The 22,979-nt window shown below is 39.8% G+C and overlaps 1 protein-coding gene across 6 annotated transcripts in view; it reads right to left on the bottom strand.

Annotated features, from left to right (window-relative positions):
* Positions 1-22,979, bottom strand: part of macrod2 (mono-ADP ribosylhydrolase 2) — a 360,652-nt gene that overhangs the window by 189,369 nt on the left and 148,304 nt on the right. The window lies entirely within an intron of this gene.

The following is a 22,979-nucleotide window of genomic DNA, read 5'->3' as shown; positions in this document are numbered from 1 at the left end:
CACAATCTACATTTCAAGTGAATCATAGATATTGTGACATTTTACCATTACCAACTGTACACAAAGCAACAGAATGACTACAAAATGGCTGTTGATTGGCCAAATTATGGTGTGTGCCTCTTTCATGGGTTCTATTTTATGCTTGATGTATTTGAAAAACAATTCCACGTGAGTGAGCAGCATGTCGGTGCCAAAAGAAGGTCAGCAATGTGAGAGTGAATAATTGTGTAAAATATCTCTTAATTCAGAGGTAGCACGGCAAATCCTTTAATGCGTCTGAAAAGGAATCATCTAAAGGAACATGGTAATTATCTAGTATTGTATTTCAGGTTGGTTCCAGCCTACTCATCTTTTTTCTCACAAGGTTATGAAACAAGCATGACAGCATTTGAAAAAATTTAAAATAAAAAGAGCAGGTGACAGAGGAGGTCACGTTTTATCTAGCTAAGGACATGGTGCCATTCAAAGCTGTGGACAACGTGGGATTTAAGACACTGATGCACATGAACATTTATAAATGTCTTTTGTGTAATATTGAGTTTTAAATGCTGCAAAAAGATTAGTCTTTTGTCTGGGCACACTCTAAACTGATTGCAACACAAGCACAAACGTTACCACACACAGTATAACTTGGTGCATACTGATTTTTTCTTTTTCTTCTTCACACTTCAGACCAGTGGGAGTGAATTATAAAGGAGGCAACCATAACCAACTAATGGCGTTGACTAAAGCAAACACATCAGCAGTGGCTACAACGAAATTGGAAATGAATACATAGAATTATGTGCGCAAGAAGTTATTACTACAGCGCTGTAGAAAGACATTGTATGTACACAATATTCTGAGTGAAATACTGGCTGTCATAGACCTGTTAAATAAATTGCGAATTCAGTCAAAAACTAATTTGACAAGGATTTGCCAAATGATCTTCTGCATGTTTGATTGTTGATTTCCATTTATCTAGAAGAAGGCAGAATATTTAGTTGAGTACTAAGTAGTTGTCAAGGCTCGGGGAATACTGCTGCTCAGAGTGGCTATTATGACACTTACCATCTCTTAAGCTTCAATTTGAAGGAAATTGGAGGCAAGTCCAGGCAAAGGTCTGCAATGATGTTTTAGACAAGAGTACTGTATGACTCTCACTCTGCCCCTCTTACTCCCAACATGGGAAAACACACACAGGGCAGCACATTCTCCATCTTGACTTTTGTTCTTCTAAAATGAAATTTCCCCCCCCAAAAATAAAGCAATTATAAAGTTCGCTCACCCACTCACATTGGGCGATAGAGAGAGGATAATGTGTTTTTGCTTTGAAACCTCAAGAGCCAGAAACAATCATCATCCATGAGTTACACTGTTATTTCACGCTTTGCCCCAGAATTACAAAGCCAAGTAAACTCTTCATCGATATATTCCTTTCAACCCAGCAAGGGTTGTTGAGGGCCAAAGTTTGCATGATGCTTCATGGGTAATACTAACACATCAAGCCTTATAATTAATCAGACCATTCACATAAAGAGGATGATTTCACAATCTCCTTCAGTGATAGATTGTGTTATTAGTTTGAGACTGCTTGTCATAAATATAATTATGATTATTGTTGTTGCTGTCATTATTACAGTATTATTATTATTATTTCCAAAGCTTACACGAAATGTATCTAAAAGTTGTGAAAAACACTGTTATTCAAACATATTCAAACATACAAATGTTTATATATTCTGTGCAAGATTGGTATTTTTCATTTGAGTACTTTCAGTAGTTAAGTAATTACTTGATTGTGTTCATGGCAACAGAATATAAAAATATATATATATCTTTGGTAATATAGAAGTTCTGGTTACTATAGTGCATAATAAAATAGATCCAAATCCTGCAATAAAGTAGAAACTTTTTTTTACCTATGTCCATGTCATCATTCATATGATAACGACTTTTCTTGTTTTCCACACCTTACCTTTCAGGGCCTCCATAATGTAGGCATATTACGGCTAAAAGGTTAAAAGCATGAAAGTCTTACAGTAAAACCTTTTAACTCAGTTTTCTCCTTGACAGGAATAAAGAAATTGCATTACAGAAGACGCAAAAGGGGGAGGAGAGGCAGAGGAGGGAAATGACAGCTGGTACTGTATCTGTGAGGGATAAGGTCAGTGGCAGAAATACCCATACCATGTCTCTGGGGACAACAGCAGAAACATTCAAATCTCAAATAAACACCTCTCTCGGGCAATGTTTTGTTTTTCATTCAATAGGCCTCCACCCATGGTTATTATTCACTGCTCATTATCACTGCTCTGATTAATAAGAGCAATTTCAGGGTCCCCTGGTATTAGAGGGGGGAAAGGAGTGGTGTGTTTTCTGTTATAAACACAGTGAGTGTGCTACTTAGAATAGAAAGAAGGAGGGAAAGCAGCAGGTGATATTTGCCTAAGCTCCTTATCCAAGTGCCTGCAGCTTAAGGGCTTAAGAAATTATTTCACAATAATTTCTCAATAAATAAAACATATCTCTGTGGTGAAGAGCTGGTCGAGATCAACCTACAGTATACTTGACAATAAATTCAACCAGGTATGTGATCTTTTACTCTGGCTTGAGATGCTTCACCGAACGGCTACATTTCTTCACATGGCCCCTGAGCATAACAAATCGATTCCCATTTTAAGAGGTTTTTTTGAAGATGGTGCAACAAAATTTTATAGAGACACGCGAGTGCAACTATCAAATATGGCCTTTTTAATTTCTCAGTAATGCTTTGTTTGTGTGTGTGTGTGTGTGTGTGTGTGTGAGTGTGTGTGAGAGAGAAAGACATTGAAACTGTGGAGCTTTAGTTTAAAAAAGAAAATCAGTACTTAACAGCATAACATCACCCTGTTATATTGTGCAGACAGCCCTCTACCTGTTATCAGCAATGCTCAGTCAATAGTCACTCTCTCCCTCGCATAGTCCGGTGGTGACAATAAAATGAACTGCTTATTTTTTCTCTCTCTCTCTCTCTCTCTCTCTCTCATGAGCAGACCAGTTCAGGTCAGCAGTCAGCAGCAGATGATGCCATGCAAAAGGAATAGACCAAATGTTTTTCTTCCCAACAGGAATGGCTCACACAGTTTATGTAGCAGTAGAATATTTACTGTTTCAACTGTGGTCAACCAGGCTTGTGGGAAATAAGGTTTTACTTTTGGTCAAACATTGCGCTCATAAAGCCCTCTTGAACACAATAGTCGGTCATACAGAGAAGACAATATTAAGGAACATGTGCATGGATGATGGAATAACATTCAAGTTAAGACAGCATGAGAATCTAAATTACAGCAGTCTCTCTTAATGTTATAGTGTTTTTGTACTTGTTGCTAAGTCAACACAGTTAAGGATAAACGTACTGTGTTTCTCTCACATGTTCCTACATGTAACCCAGTGAACTGACGCACTGCTAAGCTTGAGGCAGTTTCTAATACTAGTCCCAGGGTTTCCCAAAGACTCTGACGAATTCTCAGGTATTTTAAAGCTACGTGTCTCTGGAACTTCTCCTGCATCATGTAGTATGATGAAAATTGGTTGAGACAGTAATGAAGTAAAGGTGTTAAAGCACATGATACTGAAAGACAAGTGTAATAGTGATGAAAGCATCACAAAAACTCAGAGACTCCTCTACATGGCCTTCACACACCTTTGTGTTTCAAAGACAAAAATGCAATTCGTTTTCTCCACAACCTCATTCTCATAGCTTGATGTGGTGACAAAAGCAGCAATGGTCACAGTTTGCCCTTGTTTAAGAGAGCATTTGATTTTTCTTATAGGCATTTTTAAGGTGTAAAAAGAAAACTTGCTGTGAAGTCACCTTCAAAGAAATGCCCCAGTGCCAAGGAATTACAAAGCTAAAATAGTTTCTCGGGGAGGAGGCAGCGATTCTATTATTCTTTAAAATGCAACGCAATGGCTTTTATGCAAGTGTGGAAAAGCCATTTGAGAAGCAGGTCAGGGGAGTGAGCAGCTTGGCCCTGAGCACATTGTGTCTTATCCCTCTCCATTTCCACCACCTTGTCCCTGAATAATGGGCAGACCTCGTCGCTGCCCCCAGAGGCTAATGGCTTCTTATGGAGGAGAAATCAACACAGAAATTCCTCCACAGGTAATCCGCCTCTTTAACCAGCAACATGCCACATGTCCAATCCTACTGTGTTCAAAATAGCATCAGGGAAATAAGCGAATCCATCTATCAGAGATATTGCCTTAATATGCTCCATGAGAGCTGCTGATGGAAAATATATAATCTTCACAGCAATCTACCGGAAAAGCAGCTGGCTGTATACATTTTCCTTATTGGTGAAGATATCATGTGCCTGCCAATTACGACCAGTTATGTAATTTCAAAAGTGGTGGAGGTGAAAACTCAAGTGTTGAAATTTTCAATAAATTACCAATGCTAGGTGTAAAGTGTCAGACTCAAACTTGCCAGCTAACTTTGAACTCACTACGCAAAAACAAAGTTGGCCAGATAGATTGTTTTCAGCTTTGTTCACGTCAATTAAAGGCACTAAAATAAATTGCATTAAATATAGTAAAAAAGCTTGTTAACTCATAGTAGCCACCAAATTTAACTGGGTGACAAATGAGCAATATTGAACTAAAAGGATTACACATCTTAAACACTGCATGAATAATAAGGATAACGCAAGAGATTGTTTTATAAATGGCATGAATACATTTGTATTCTGCATTAATATACAAGCACACATGTAGGCATGCAGCTACACAATAAAAAAACCTACAGTCAACATGAGCACTGAATGAGACAATAACTCAAGCTTCAAGCACATTTTAGATAACGAATTATTAAATAGTTCACTCGAGCTGTTGGGGAAACTCTTCCAAGTGTGACAGATTCGTCAAGTTTCTAAACTTCATAACTACAATGCTTTAGTTAAGGCCACATCTACGTCTAGTGGTAAAATGTTGAATTTCAGAGATTAATGAAAGGTCATCACCATCTGATTAACAGCTGATGAATATCACATGCAATCAACACAGAAGAAACACATAGGCACCTCTGGCGCCCTACTGAGACAGAGCACACCGACTTAACTGCACAAATTTCACATTGATCCATGTGTGCTTCAAAGTATATGGTATTTCAAATTGACACTAGCATAGCTTGAAAGAGGGAGAGAATGAAAAATAGCAATATATATCAACAGAAAATAGCTGAAAAGCAAACAGTAAAAACAGCTGAAGCTTGGAAAAGTACAATTTCTAGAAAGTGCTTCAAGTGTGTAATCAAGCCATCTGCAATCTGTCAATCTAGATGAGACAAAGTAGCAACAAACAGAGGCAAACAAAGCAGGGTCAATAATAATGTCTGCAGGCATGAACAGCCATTTAGTACAAGCACATTTCAGCTTTGCATGCATGTTCTTTTAATATTTATATATATGATTGCTTCTACTTATGAATAAGCATATACTGTACCATGTGAGTGACCAGACACATTACTTATTATTTGCTCTTCAAACTCTCCACTCTCACTCTTTCTGATACAATTGTTGAAGCTAACAATTTTTCTCATCAACAGAGTCAATTGAAAAACAGTGTGATATGAGCCTGTGAAAGAGGAGGGAGAAAAAAAGTCCAATCAACAAATACACACATGAAGTCTAAATAAATAAACCCTCCCAACAACAGTAATCCGGAGCTAATGATAAGGTAGAGGTAAAGTGGATGTGTTGAGGCAAAGAATGGAACTAAACTGCTGTTGGCTGATTTGTGGGTGGTCACTCTGTCTCTCCAGGGGCAAATAATCCACACTGAGCTCCCTGAGGCGGAGGTCAATTTCACACTCATGCCTGCTCTAATGTCTACTAACATACAAACACACACACATGCCTGTGTGTGCATGGAGAAAGCACACAGCCAGACCACATACACATACTGACTTGAAGCAAAACAGGTGGGTTTAATGCCACAATCTCATCTTTCACCAAGACCGCACAAGGACTGAGGGAGAGATATTGCTTCCATATAATTCCATCGATAACACAATAAAACTCAACGTAAAAGGAAATAAAAGTTCTGCAGAGGTGCATTGACCAGCAATATCGTTGCTCTCAATTCACCACGGTTTACTAAAGGGGGTAATCTTGTTACTGTTAAATACTTGACAAGCACAATACTGTGAAATTTAGACAGCACAATAACTGATATGCTTCATTAAATATATCATGATCTTTTTATTTCAATATCTTCAGTTCACAATCTTCTCAGCAAACGCTGCCACCGTATTACATTTTACTGCGCTCTTTGCGTTTTCGGTTATTTTTCCTGTAAAACCAGGACTATCAAGACATTTACTGACTCACAGAATCAGTAACAGCTAAACAAATATTTTATGAACCTATTAGTAAAATTAATTTCATCCTCAGGCGCCTGCAAATGAGCAATATTGACTGTAAAAGTACACTAATACAGTAAGATCAATTATGTGCAGTGTGCACACATGGGCCGGACATGGACAATCATTCAGTCCGGAAAATAAAGCGCGAAATATAGCCCCAGCCAGGCCACTTTCGAAGGGGGGCCCTTGGACCACTTTTGTTTCTCAGGCCAGCAGGCCAGGCCACAAGTAAACGTACCGGTGCTCCCGATGGTCAGTCCGGGCTTGTCTGGTGAAATTCCTCTTCCCTCAGTCAAAAAAAATGGGTACAATCCCTATGAATGAGGTAGTTAAGGGGTCCCTGGTACACTTCACATCAGTAGATTTGTTGAAATGACATAGCTAGTCAGAGACCAGACATCATCTGACATCAAAGTGTCCTGTTGCCAAGGGAACATCTGTTTCATAATGTACTCCGCTGAATTGGAATTCAGTCGCATATGCAACAGAATTATAAAGTTGCCCAAATCTGGGCGCTCAGCTTTAAATATTTCAAGTGTTATTCAACAATAATGCACTGGGGTTTTTTCAAATGCAAAAAATGAAACACAAATAAGTAAACAGATTGTGAGTGCTATAAACCCTCCAACTAGGAAGATGATTTTGTCCTCCTAACACATGTACCATCAATGCCTCTTTATTCTCTGGTACTTTTCCTTCAGCAGATGGTTTACACTGAATGGTTTACAAAGAGGAGCTTGTGTATTACTTCCTTTAAAATATGGCAGAACAAGCTCAGTTGCTGTTGTTCATCTATCTGATATGCATGTCTTTGCTTTATTTTCCTGCATGGGTTCAACCACACACGCGCTAAAAAGAAGTGTTAATGTGCAACAGACTGTTTAGTATGTACAGTGCAACATATATTCTTGGTCAAAACAGAAAAGAAACACTGCCCATCCTAAATTTCAGACCTTCACTGTCTTGTAATCAGCCCAAGTAGCCATGCACAATGAGACTGCTCTGTGCTTTGAAATAAATCAATATAAATAGCTCCAGGAATGTGTCTTCAAGCACACGTCTAACAATACATCTCTTTTCATTTAATTTCCTGCTCATCCCACACATTACAATCACAACTGCAGGCTCTCATCCCACCAGCTGCTGCTTCACTATTTTTCCAATATGCATTTAGTTACTGTGGGCTAAAGTTTTTTTCGTACTTCCACAGAATTGACTTCTCTTGAGTGTGTCTCTAATTGCATTACCTGCCCTAATACTGAGCTTTCAGATTTCCTATCATGGGAACTTAAAAGTGATGACAACAAATACATAAATATTGTGTATTATAAAGAATAATCGTGACTGGCACCAATCATAATGTAGGAATACATGAAAATGTCTATGATATACTTTATCTTTATGGTTAAACTCCAAAGGATTTAAAAGTGAAAGTTAAGTTGGATGAAAGTTAGATGTCTTATTTTTTATATATAGACATCTGTGATGTATAATTAGTATTTTTGGGGACAATAACATGGTATAATTTGAAACAGAATTGATTTGTGGGCTGTTTATAAATCATGATCAGACAATCATAACTCTTATGTAAAGAGTAAAGCTAATTACCTCCTCAGAAACAATGTGTGTCAATATATATATATATATAATGTCTTATCTTTGTAGCAGACATCAGGATATCACAGCCACATGTAAATCTTAAATGCACATTGTACATTTTACTTTACAAAGCAGGGTGAGAGAATAGTGGAAAACTAAGTCTAAATCTGAACTTAACAGGTGATGGTTAGTGGAGCGATATTAAGTCTTTGTGATTGGGTTTTAATTGCAGCTTTTGAAAAGCAGCTTAGTCACTATTGGCTTATACTGATTCCCTATATAATTCTCACAGCCTAGTTTCAAGGGCTTTTTTTTTGCATTCACCCGATTTTTTAATAATTGATTCCAATTTCATTTCATTCCATGAAAACATTTAGTCATCATTGCTCTCATTCTATATTAATGTTAGAATGAATCAACCCACACATCATCACATTCAAAGCACGGTGGGTTACTTTTATAGAGGTGCTAAAGTAGGAAACTTATAACCTTTACATGTCTCCAATCCCAACCAGAGTATAGAAAAGTCATCCTCAAAGAGCTCAGATATAATGCCAGGAAATTTGTAATAAAGTCAATCTCTAAAACCAACGATGCAGGATAAAGTAACCCTAACCTTGCCAGATTACATTATTCATGTGTGCAGTTTATTTCACTTTAAGGTCAGAGGACATCTTCCCTGACATGTTTCTGTTTTTGATCACAACTGTAAAATAAATAAATAATTGGGGATGTCATCAGAAGATTGGCAGCAGCGGTAACTGGAGATCAATGGGTGGCATTACACCCTCAGCATGACACCCTGCTCAGTGTGTTATTGGATCAAAATGAATATTAAAGCAGTGAAAGTGATGCCAAATGACTGAAATCCCTGCTGCTTGACTTTAACCCTGAGGACTTTTACACTGCTAACTTTAAAGACGTTTCTCTCTTCACCATAACAATTTGTGTGTGTGTGTGTGTGTTTGTGTGTGTGTGTGTGAGGGAGAGAGAGAGAGCAGGGAATATCCAATGACAGACACCTGGCATGTCCTCTTAGTGCACATTTCACTGACCTTCCTTAACTGTCCACTAATCCTACCTCATACAGAAGATAAAGCCATGGAAGGGTTCCAACTTTGAACCTTACTAGTTTTGAACCTTACTAGTTTTTATAGATTTTTCTTTGCTAAATCTTCAGTTATGCTCAGCAAATGAAAAAGTGTGTTTTCTTCAATTGACAATAGGGAGAAAATAAAGATAACAAGGCAGAGACATAGTGCTACTATAGTGGCAGCAGTGTCTTTGGATCTCAGCCTGGAGAACCATTACCCATTCTGTCCAACCTCGGAGGCTCTGAGGGCAGACCAGACACACTGGGGTGACAGAATCAGGGGGAAAATGAGAAAAAATAATTGAAAGGTCAGATTTGATAATGTCCACTCCAGTGAAAAACAATCTCTTAATTGGTATATGGGACATTTGGTGAGTTTTCAATGTAAAATGTGAAAGCACTCATTATCCTTTTCCTTCTCGCAGAAGCTGCTGCTGCTGCCTTGCAGGTCGTGGCACAGATATATTAGGCCTTCATTCAGTGTTGAGCCATGATACAAGGCTTCCTGGCTTTTTGTTGGACCCAGGCTCCCATCTAATGAGCCATTGAAAAATAATAATAAGTAATTGCCTCTTTTTTTTTTTACACATTCTTTCTCCTCCCCCCTCACTTTTCAAGCAACAAGTTGAAATGTCAACTTCTAGAGTGAACTTTTCTCAGTAGGTTGCAGCATGGGTACACGGCTATACAGTGGGATTGAGAACGCGCAGCTCTCTCTGACTGAATCCCACTAAAGCCCTAGTATCACCTGTGAGAGCTGGGAACTTGGCTCTGGGAGCCATAGTGAGTGTTGCGCAGCAGAACGAGTGTCACCCTGCAGGACAAGTCCTTTCATCAAGCTTCCCCCTTAACCTGACCCCGCCATCTGGGAAAACAGATGATACTAATGAGGGATGGCTCCTTGTGTCCTGGCACCCCCCCCCCCACACACACACACACACACACACACACACACACACACACACACAGCCCCCATTGTGCTGCACACTGTCCCTGCTGCCGCCTGTCAAAGGAACTGCTTATTACTCAAACAAAGGTACGAAATGACATAGGACAGTTTAACAGCATGATCCATATTTGAGTATTTGTTACTTTACAGTGAATCAAGAGGCATTCAAAACTTTGAGCTTTTAGCAAGTTGTAATGCAGAAGACAATGGCAGGTACACTTTACTGTTGCTGTGCCATATTGTTAAAAAGAGAATGACAGTGACAGTGAATGGGTGTTGGGTAGGTGGTGGAGGGTTACTTAGCTTTTGATTGCTTCTGCAGGAACTGGAGAGGAGCGACCTCTCGGAGACGCGAGGGTCAGACAGGGCTAATTAGTCTGCAGCGGCCCCTCAAATTTCTGCCCTGGGATATTAATGAAGTGATCCATAGGAAAACAGCTGCTCACCACACCCCACCCACCACACTCCCCTTTCCACCCCGACAACCAACTGCAGCTTCCATTTCCCTTCGCCCCCCTGCCACTCTGCGACTCTACCAAGGAAGGGCAGTGCTGTGCCAAGGAAGCAGCCTATACAACTTCCTCCCGAGAGCATGACAGCTCCCGATCGATGGCCCCAGAGCACGAGGCGGATGGGCAGAGGGGCGGGCTGCGCAGCTGTGCGTGTGTTGCCATGCCAGGAGAGGGTGACAACAGCACGGCTTTGTGTCCTACATCAACAGAAAAAATAATGTGTCCACAGGAGTGAGCACAATGGCTTGAGAAATACTTGTCATGGCTCCATATTTTATCTATTTCTGCCCCTCCGTAGAGAGTCAGAGCGTCACCGTCATGAGTAACAACTGAGGTAAAACTTATTAGAGTCTTCCCTGGTAGATCTACTCAGAAGATCCTGTCGGAGGCAGGGTGTTTTCCTGTCACGTTTTCCATCGACACACATTCCATATTGTAAATGTCACACCAACTAAAAAAAGTATGACTTTCACATACTGTATTTATGAAAAAGCCTGGCTGGAGACATTCTTAATATCAGAAGGAAATGTTCAGACAGGGAAAGATGAAAAAAATATACCCAGTTACAATACATACAGCACACTGCCTTAAATGCAAACAGGAAGAAAATAAACGGACTGACGGACACAAGGTTGGCAATAAGCAAAATGGGCAGCTTGTGTGACAAACAGCAAACAGACTGACATGGTTAAAATATAACTGATGCAAACTGGGATCTGTTGTTATAGAAAATGTTGTTGTTTTATTTCACCCAAAACAATATATGCTGAAATACATTAACATGCACCGCTCACTTCCATTATCACTGATACTGGAAAATGGATTTTCCACTTAAACAAATGTCCTTGAATGAGGTCCGGGGGTTAATATTCCCAGTGTGGGGTTTTCCCCCGAAGGCAGGGGCATCATTCAGCTCTTGCAGGCTGAGGTGTTGAGAGATGCATTTAGCAGAGTGAAATCTCTGTCTTGTTACGGCTGTGACAGCTTATTCTACGTACATCCACTGTGACTGCAGGGGGACCAGAGACACAGCTGAAGGCCAGTAGGTCAGTGTGAATGAGAGCACCTCAGCAACTGAAGGTGAGTTGTTGTGAGAGGTCACTGCATGAATACTGAATGAGTCACACAGGTCCACTGAATCAATGAGACTTTCATGAATGTGATGATGGAAATGAATAAAAACATTTGACATGTAGACTAACCCTCACATTCAACTTAACCCAAAAAAATAAAATAACAATCTCAAAGGTTTGAGCGGTTAAATAATGATTTAAAAGCAATCCAGATAGCATTGGTAGTATTGAGTACTCATGCAGTATGATTCCTACATCCCACAAGTCTTAACAAAATGTCAGAAGACTGCGGTGGATGAGCCTGCTACTGTGAACAACATGAGGTTCTTTTGATGATCTGCTGAGCTGACCCAATCTGTGGGCAAACAACTGCCAGTGTCATCCAGTAATGACACATTTTATAGATGTCATGTACTGCCTTCCTAAAAGCACATCCATTATAGTGGGGTGTCGAATATGTGACCCCTTCCCTCTTTCATCTTCACACCTCTTAATGAACAGTCAAACTTCCATTTCCTCACGGAACCTTTTCCTCTTGATTGACTTTTACCTTTCCTCGGCCACTGTACACCGCGGTGATGGCAGCAGTGGTTTGTACGCCGAAGACAAACCCCTGATGAGAGAGTTAACCCTTGGTTGGCTCAGATTTCCTGGTAAACAGTGCCGTGTCTGTGGTTCATGAGTAATTGAACACTATTGATTCTAAGGTCTGGGGGTGACAATAATGAGGTCACATATCAGGCGACAGCAAACACAAGCTGTGAAGACAGCTTCCTTATGACACACACACACACACACACACACACACACACACACACACACACACACACACACACACACACACACACACACACACACACACACACACACACACACACACACACACACACACACACACACACACACACACACACACACACACACAGAAATTCCTTTCACCTATACACTCCATGATATCCACTGTCTTTGGCAGCACTTGCTTTTGCTCTTATCTGCCTCGCTGTCAATACAGACAACCCTCTGCTCAACTGGGGGCATGAGGCAGTATTGACATTCAGCTCAAACCCACAGCTCTGAGTGGAGTCCAGGGTGTTGCACATACATTATTCATGCCCTGACGCCAGGGTGCTGAGCAACACCAGTGCCATCATAATTGAAACAATTGAAAAGACAATACCAGATGGGTCAATAATTAGACAGCAGGAGGGGGAAACTTGTTCCGGACGCTCCCCTGCTTGCCCTGCCAACCAAACCACCACACACAAGGAGGGGACCTTTACTGACACGTCCCGGTTCCCTACAGTGCAAAGCCACATACCGCATAACATGATAAATTGTGTGTGAATATATGTACATGTGCTTGTTTATTTGTATGCACAATTATCTGGAGAGGAGATAGCAAACTCTCGTGGGGAGATCACCTCTCAGTCAGTGCTGCAGTAGCAGAGGCTTGTTCCCGATAGTTCCAAACCAAAAAGTGCTGGATAAGTAAACTTTGTGGATCAGTAACAACTGCCAGAAACAGTCCCTGTGTATTGTTTGTCAAAACCGTGTTGTCTTGGATTAGCTCTCTGATGTTATTCATTGGTGTCTCTTGGTCTGCAGAAGACAGAGGCAGATGACTAATCCTTCCCTCCAGCCGTGCACTTTCATAAATCCATACTGAGTACTCCCAGCAGATCCATTACACTCACTGGTCTCCTGGCCAGAGCAACGACTCAAGGTGATGACCATAAAACGACACGCCGCAGCGCCATTTCTCACCTTGCCATGTCTTTAAAATAACCTGGGAAACAGAAGCAACAGGATGGCAAGAACGCCACAACCCCAGGCCAACATTTGTTTTAATGACATATGTTGGCCAGAGCAAGCATTTCCAGGTTTACAGTCTGTTCAACGTCATTGCGAAATAAATCTTTCATATATTTGATTATATACAGAAACAATTGCAAGTTTAATTGCTAGAAGGCTAAGACGCAATTTCAAAATATTATTTTTTTTAAACTATTTTCTCTAATTTCTTTTGAATGTTTTTAAAAAGGATATTTGAACTGGGGTTGTATGAGGTGCTCATGCATACTCAGTTTATTACCGTCAATGCATTTGGGTGAGCATGCTGCTGAATCATGTACTGTTGTGGATGGGGCCAGCAGCAAAAGCATATTTTTGCCACTTAATAAATACCCACCTAGAAAAAAATAATATTAGTTTAAGTGTGTGCTAATTTTGAATGCTTTCACCGCTTTATCTTGCCGTCAGACTACCCTTTCAGTTGGCACCACATTTTCTCAACTGCTGAATTTCAGTATTGCTACACATACATAAATGGACTCATTGCATACACTGTACACACTACAGCTGCACATCAGCTGTTTGAGCCACAGTCCCAGCTTCCCAAATTTTGAAAGTGTGTCTCCATCAACTGATTTGTCGTGAATAAACTAGACCAGTTTGGTCAGAAGGTGGCGGTATAGGCTGCGTAGGCTTAGCGTCATAGAACAGTAGAAGAAGTAGAGATTGCAAACCAAACACAAAACAACTGTTACCCATACGCTATACTGTATGCTTGGCAATGGAGAGAGGTCTGCAGGAGTTACTTTAAATTGAGCAACATTTCATAGTACATTCAATTCAGTTGGTATTGGCAATGTGTAATGCTGTCCGGAGACAAAGACAGAGAAATGCCATTCTGATGAACGCAGCAATGGCGATAAGAGGACGGGTCTCAAGCAGCCATAGCTCGGAGGAAGAGTCCGACAGTGGAAACAGCTGATCAGTCATGTGAGTTGAATGTTCGCTACGTCACAGCTTATTTGGCAAAGTTATTTACATCTTGCGCATTTACTCCTTTCTCAAAAGTTACAAACTTCCATCAACTTTTTCTGATGTGATACTTCAGAATGTGCATGAAAATAGGTTGATGGAAACAAAGCTAATGATTATGCCAGTGCTGCTGCATTTTTTAACCATAGTATACAGAATAACAGATCAGCATAATGCCATTCTAAAGATCTCTTAATATCTTGGATATGATATCTAATTCATTTAAAATACTTAATAGGAAGTATGATTCTACAGAGTAAGCAATAAAACCGCCTGATCATGTCTGATTACTTTCCCATTCAGTGTTTTGTTGTTAAATAAAGTGCTGAATTACCTTAGAGAAAATTATTTAAAATCTGAAAAACAAACTGCTCACGACTTAAAACTGTACAGATGGGTTTTTCTGTGCACTGTGAGCAATAAAGGGATCAAGAATTGAATTAGAAATGTAACGTCGGAAATTAGGACTATAAAAATCTACACACAGGTGTATAAAATGTAATTTCTTTGGAACATGCTGATTGAGACAGCGCTTAAACCAAGGCAGACAAACTTGGGAAACCCCCAAACATTATGTCATCAAAAAGAAGTTTTATTTGCCTGAGTCTCATTTCCGTATTTCTCAAAAGTGGTGCCCCTGAAAGGACATATAAGCTCCTGTGTATTGGTCCCATTACCCATTAGGGTTTATAGAGAGCCATATGCACTTTTATGGGACGGTTAATGGATTTTAAGGACTGCAGCGCAGGTCTAAATCCACAGCATTAAACTCAAGAATGGCAAACTGGGATATACTGTACATAGGTCACATGATTATATTTAACAATAAATAAATCTGGTCACCGGTGTCTGTATCCCCCCCATATCTTCAAAAGAAGGACTTCACTTAGATGTAAAGTTAAAAAAAAACAGGAGACAAAACCTGTCAACGTTTACCATCTTAAAAGCCTAATGAGCTAATGAACTATAGCAATTTAGTGAAAAGAGCATCAAAGACTAGGGAGCAACTATTTAGGCAGGCTGTATTCATGCATAATTACCTGTGAAAATGGCACTGCAGGAGTCTGCGACTCCCTGTTCTTAATTAGTTTTTAGCCTTCTTTCTTGGATGAGAGGTAAACAAAGCCATCAGATTGAAACTTTGCTTTTCTTCACAACAACAACAACACTGTCAACAATGGAGACGTGCTAGTAGCAACCATAAACTGTGCACTATTGTCCCCAGGGAATCGCTGGCTTTGTTAGTTGCAGTGTCACAAGCCTGAAGCCCTGTTTAACACCGCAGTGCTGTTGTTGTCGCAGCGCAAATATAAAACACCGCTCCAAAAATACAGCATTAAAATTTCAATAAAGAAACGACAACAACTCATTTCAGGAGAATTTTTTTTTCCTTTTTCAGGCTGTGTAGCTTCAGTCATCATCTACCAACATGAACTGAATGAACAGAATAATCTGTGCAACCACATTGGATTAAACATCTGCTTCTGGAAAAAAGTCACATTATGCTTGCTGACTCAGGAGCCATCTGTGAAAGACTTCACTATTGATTGATTCAAAGTGAAATTACTCCTATAGGCTAAACAAAACTGTCACATAAAACTGAAATATCTCCTTAAGGTCAAAGGGCAGACTATTTCCATTTGTCATTTGACTCTGAATACAATGGTCAAAAAAATGTTTTTTGAATTTAGAGGAATATTGAGGTGTTTTGCTATTTATATAGTAAGTAATACAAATTGCTAATCATTAAAGTTAGATTACAGCACCTGCTGGAGGATTTGAGGAGAGATAAGTTGAAAATGTAATGAGGTAACATTACACATGCAGATGGGAAACATTGTTCTTTAAAAAAATTTTTTTTTTAATTAAATCCGTCCACAATCATGGCTTACCAAAAATGTGTCCTGATAGTCTATGTCATGAAAAAATACAGTTCAACATTAAATCTAATGAACTTGACTTTGACTGTGATGCTTCTCTCTGTATGTGTGTAAAACGTGCCCGCACTGGGTGATAAGTCCTTTATAACGACAGCCTTCATTAGGCCGGGCTTACTCGTGGACAGATGGGAGCTGTTTGTGATGGGGAGGCAGGACTGCATCAGAACTGCTGCCACATTCCACTTCAAACCTGACCTTCCAGTGGTCCCACTTCATCTGCCACCCACAAGCCCCATCCTGATACATCACTGTCATTTTGAGGCGCAGGCAAGCCTTACTGCCCTCCCAATCTCAACCAAACAACCACCCCGCCACACAGGCTGTGGCTGCTCCTGCACCCCATTACTCCTGAAGCCTATCACCTCCTATTTTCAGCCATTTTTCGGGTAAGACCACCACACTTTCTTTCTGCTAGTGTTTACCCAATCACTCACGATGCCTTGCCCTTCTAGTTTCCTGGTGATGAATGACCGTTGGCCGTCTTGCTGACAGCTAGGCAGCTGATGCCACATAATTACAGTATCACCGTTTAGGCAAAATTACCAAATTACTCCAGTTCTCAAGAGGCCTGGGTGACTGACATACCAGCCAACAAAGGAAACACAAATATCTGAAAAAGAGAGGAACATAGAGGACTACTTGGGCCTTTACAGACGAGCAGTGGAATTAGGTTTGTTCTGTTCAGTGATAGAACACATACTATAAATGAAATTATCATTATTATTATTATAGCCACTGAAAAGCCAGACAGTGAGTGTTTATTAGTCTGGAGAAGCAAATGCATTTTTTTTTAGTTTTAGATAGTATAACCACAAACAACGTTTAGGTTTTAGAGAGTATAACCACAAACATCATGAAATGTCATCCCAAAAGCATGGATTAACCGTTATCTTGAATGCATCAAAGTTGCATCATAGTACAAAAAGTACAGCTTTTGTAAAAAAAAAAAAAAAAAAAAAGGCTGTGATAACTGATAGACAGACTGTGAAAGCGGTAACCAGACAAAAACATTAAAACAATCAAAAGTGTCTGAGAAAGTCTGAGGTGGAACCTTTCTGCTAAATGGAGTGTGCATGGAGTGACAAAGTGACATTTATGATGTGAGCGTTAACAGTGACCAGTAGAGTAGATGTTGATTTAGCACTGTGTGTGTGGTTGAGACTGTGATGGCCACCAGGGTTGAGTTAAGCCCCACTAATTTATCTACTACAACAAAGGATTTCTTTCACTCTAGCCTTGAATCCAAAATGAACGGGGGAAACACCTTGTAACAATCACACTGTCTCTATTTGATCCATTATGTTGAGATAAAGTACAGTGTGTTCAGCCGTCTGCTATGTTAGCCATTTCCTTTGTGAAAGGCAAGGTTAACAATGTGAACAATGAACCGCTGTTGCACAGAAATCTCATAAAACCGTGCTAAATGCATGGTGGTCAATCTAAATACAAGGTGACAGTTCCTAAAATAGTGGTGAGAAGCACAAGAATAAACCGGCAAAAGTAGTTCACACCTCCACAATCCTATTGTGTTTCTATTGCTAATGCTGCAGACACATTAAAATGCATTAACACACTACTGTCCAAACTCCTAAGCAAGACTAAATCCCCAGTAAGTTCCACCCAAATTACAAATGATGGGCTGTCTGATGGCCCTCTGAAAGTGTCGGCCCCGCTGTATGTGACTGGGTGGATACTGCTTTAATAAACAAGCTCGGCAGAATGATAATGTTCTGGGGGCAATTTAATCAGAATGAGCTATATGTCACTTACTAATAGTGGGTACTTTGCTGTGATTTATCTGTGTTTGCTGAGTGGAGGGAGACGGAACAGACGGCCTGGTCTCCCACAATAAATAGGGCATGGGAAAGATTCCTCATGCTATCAGGGAGAAAAATTTACTACGGGCTGATGATTAGTATTATTAGCACAGGTGCAGTTACAGTTAATACCCGAGACTCTCATTTTGTAAAGAGAGGGAGCACTAGATAAAGAAGGAGGTGAGCTGAAATAGGGTGCTTTCTCCCAAAGGTGCTTTGTCTATGGTCCCATAAGTTCCACTGCTTGCGACCAAAAATGCTGAAATATATGATGCTGAGGGGAAAAAAGGGGTTGGAAACAGGTGCATGTGTATAGCTGCCATGCGTATATAGACATATGTGTATATACGCAACAACCCCTGGTTGTAACAACGTAGGGCTTATAGACAGCGCATGGACTCACTGGATCCAGGATGCCAGCAGGCTTGTACGGCAGCAACGAGCAGAAAATAAATGGCTGAGCTGTGAGTTGTTCTAGTGAAGCTCGAGTGCAAATCGTAGAAGTGCGGAGAAGTGCCTGGTCACTGTAAATGGGAGAGCCAGCTGAGTGTTTTTGAAACTGTTAGCATCCAGTTTTAGATTAGAATGCAATCTAAGGTCTGCCAGCATTTCGATGTGGCATGGATAAGGTTATGTCTCCACGCTATCAAAGTAGGCTGGGTGGAGGCAATACTCCAAAGCCTGAAATCTATAACCCTACAACTGATAAGTCAGAGTGAAACGCAGCGCCATATGAATCGCAATGAGCTCCATTTCTCTGGAGGCACCAAGTGAAAGAAATAAGCAGACCATACTATTCTCTCTGCTCAGTGAGATTAGACACATGTTTTACAGTCTTTATATGGTACATTTGAAAGAAATTGATCCATACATGTAAAATGTATGGATAATTTTTTCTCATAAATGTTTGGTTGTAGCTCACGAGGGGAAAAAAAGGATTCCAATGGAAAGAGTAGCAACATGATAAAACAAAAGCTTGGTGCTTCTTGTTTGTATGCAAATATGATTCATTATTTAAAGCATATACTTAGAGCTCAAGCAGTAATGGGTAGAGGGGGAGAGGCAACACAAACAATTAAGACTACAGACGTTTTGAACTGTCAATCTCAAGTAACCCTACGGAGGAAAACAAAACTGGGTAAAAGATTTCAGATGAAACTGTAGAGTGAAAATAAACTGTGTCTATCTAAAAGTTCCTCTGGGACATTAACTTTCTCTAGCAGACCTCCAGTTTGAACTCTAAATACCATCTCGGTCCACCATGACAGCTAGGGTTGAAATGTGTAAGTACAGATTAACTTGCAAGGTCCTCGCTAAACGTTATTAGCGTGGACCTGTGGACCAGCATAATAAATGATACGATTTAGACAGCTCTAGAGTCCGGTCTCTGCAGATCATCCTCAGATGTGTAGCCTATTCGAATTACAACAACATTTCCCAAACAGCACACAAGGTGTTTTACTGTGTCCAGTAAATAAGATCAACAAGAATACAAAATAGATGAGTATTGTTAATTTTCATGAAATTGCTTTCTGATTAAAAGGTAACATTGCTTACGTCATGTTAGGTATCATCCAATAAACAGCAACGTTTCAAGTATATTAACCAAATCTAGGTTCATATTAAGGATAATTATTATTCTACTTTCCTTTCCTTTCCTAGAAAGAATGCTGGATGCAGTGATAACACTGTATGTCCTGTAAGGTCTGGGGTGAACCTAAGCCACTCAGGGCATCATATTGAACATTTCTAGCAGACAGTATTCATTGCATCTTTTCTAGTGAGAGTAAAAAATAAAAAGATGCCTTGTCAACTATTGGATATCTTTTTTATCAGATGCATCTCTACCAAAGTACTTTTTATAAAAAAAAGTCTATGGAAAATGTTCACAGGTTGACAACATATTGTCTGAATCAACAAAGTACACGAATTCAGAGACAGGTTGAATGAACCGCATTATAAATATTTCTGATGTTTAAGACGCAAAAAAACAAATGCATCTGGTGTGTTGAAGACACGTGTGAATATTACAGGAAATACTTTAAAACTTACTTTAATACCTAAGTCAGTCAGCAGTATTGAATTATCAAAACTATCATTTACGTTTCTATTATCTACTTTTGACTGCAGAACTGGACAAAACTTCCCAACTATATGGACCCATCTGTAGCCTTCTTTGCTTTCTGTTGTGATTTCCACTCTTCATGCATATTTGATGGGAAAATACCATCTTGTCACATTTGATCACACATATATATAGTTCATAAATAAACTTAAATGGCGATAATGGAACAATCACGAGCAATGTTGAAACACATCCTGCAATAGTTTAGTCATAAATGTGTGATTTAACTTGTTACACTTGACAAGGTATTTTCATTTGATCATTAATCTATGAACAGATGAGTAACTTGTCTAGCATGAGGGCAAATAGACAATTTCCTTGTCAGATTGATGTAACATACAGATATTTTTTTTTAGCCTTTCTGCTATGGTAGGTGGGTAATTACTGTCATTGATTAATAATCCTGGGCCAGCGCCATAATAATCAGTCCCACATGTGCTTGGCCCTCTTCAAGGAAAAGCTCATTTGCCACTGGGATTCACAGCCTAAACTGCTTAGTGGGATGTAATGGAGAGCAATTTTCTTGTCTTGAGGAAAAAAATGGCTGAGATGGGGTGGGTCATTTTCCATTGCCTCAGCACATCAAATCTCCAAACAAGGACAACTCTGATTTCAGATCAACTGCTCTTTTTCATGTGGACTGTAAGTGGTTTTCCAGGACGCAAGGAAGCCTTTTATTGCTTACCACTCATTCTGAGTATTAAGTTTAAATTGCAATTTCTCCAGTTCCTAAAAAGTAACTAAAATTACCAGAATTGCTTGTCGAATGACATAAAATACAGTGTGGGTGATGTTTCTTCCAAATAGCACTAAAGACTCCAAAACCCCTATGAGTTCATAATATGATGGATGGTTTATGTCCACGCATTGTTGGCCAAGTCATAAGATAGTCTGCTGAAGGTGCAGCATGAAGCCAAGCCTATAGCCCTAAAATTTAATTAAAACCAAATTTACAGTTTGGTCTGCATTATTCTGGGTTTAGACTTAGTTGTTTCCAATTATATGCAATGGAATTGATTCCAGAGAGGGGGGTCCCCAATGAAGAGTCCTATCCTCAGAGATTTATGTGTTTATAGAAAATTGAGAAAAACAGCATAATGTTCAGGCAACACTGGAAAGAGAATGGCCACTTTTGGAAATACTTGGCTGTGCCAAGATGTGAACAGTAAATGGCCCATCTGTCTGTGTTCTCCTCACTCTTGGAAGAGGACTCGAGCCACCATCTGCAGATATACCTCGGCAGAGGCGACTCTTGCACAAGACCAAGTTGGTCCACAATATTTGTGTCACCAACTGAATCCTGACACATCAGTGTCTGACAGTAGTGTCGACATCTGACAACCACAAATCAGTCTATCAAAGCACAATAAAACTAGCCAAATGTCAGTTATGATTATGATACATACACTCTGAATAATTACATGAGGCCCTAGGCGTAGGTTAATCATTTGATTATACAAATATCACCATACATTTTTATGCTTTTAGTTTGAGCAAAAACAAGGGCCAATTAGCTTTACATTAACTTTTATTTAATCTAATATACACTTACATTTCACTGCAAACTTTTCACCTTGATTGCTACGCCTACACGTAACATCCCTGAGTTTAGGGAAATTCTACAATGAGAAAATTGCATGTTGTTGTGTTTGTTTACTTTGTTCAATGCTGAGGGGGTGGACAGACAATTATTTGAGGTTTCATAAATCCCAAATAGATTGTTGTTTGCTGTCACTGCAGCTTTATAATGCGTGTGTAGGTGGAACAAATAAGTCAGAGATGGAAATGAATGGAAAAGAGCAAAATCCACACAGCGGACAGATTTTGCGAACAAGTGAGATCTGTTGTCAGAGCTGAGAACTCAGAAAAAAGTCAAGCGGCTGTCAGTTTCCACCAGCAGACGAGAGAGACAATGCTGATGAGGACAGTGATCAGAGTTGAAAGATAAGAAGATGATTGTGGCTGTGAGTAAAGATAGCTCTAATATGAAATTACATCACGTTCAAAAAAGAACTGACTGTCCCCAGTAAAGAACTACACAATCTATAACGAGTTATCAGCACAGAGAAGGTGTTTTGCCCAGAGATAATTACAATAACGGCACCCGTGGCAGTGTGATTGCTCCCAGATGACATTGCAGGTTATTAAATTGTCATGGTGCACCCTGTTTTGGCGGTGCAGACACTTGAACTGGCTGCCCACAAGACTGACTCACAGTTTATCTGCTCCATTTATTTGACATCTTTACGACATACCATATTAACACAACCTAATTTCATCTGGGCCTCAATGTCTTCTCTTGGCTGTCTCATGGAAATCCTTCAGGGTTAGGTTAGGACTGCTGGGACGTTTGTCTCGACCGAATTACACCAAGAGACATTTCTTCCATACCATCAAGCTTTCAATTTCCAGTTTGCAAGAAAAGAAGCCCTGTGACAAACTTTAAAAGTGACACAAGTAGTACTGACAATTACCGAAAGAGATTAACTCAGAAATTATCACAAAAATAAATTCTGGGAGGAGGTGACACGTACACCACAGACTTTCTGAGACTTTCTTACAAGAAGAAAATAGAAATAGATAACAGAGAAAACCGTGCAGTCCCTCTTCTGATCATTCATGGCCTGACAGTTAGAGTTATGTGATCCGCTAACTGAATAAAT

The sequence above is a fragment of the Scophthalmus maximus genome, chromosome 10 (genome assembly GCF_022379125.1).
Source record: "Scophthalmus maximus strain ysfricsl-2021 chromosome 10, ASM2237912v1, whole genome shotgun sequence".
In the NCBI taxonomy this organism is placed as follows: domain Eukaryota; kingdom Metazoa; phylum Chordata; class Actinopteri; order Pleuronectiformes; family Scophthalmidae; genus Scophthalmus; species Scophthalmus maximus.
Note: the sequence above shows the minus strand (reverse complement) of the source record. Positions and strands in the feature narration are given on the sequence as shown.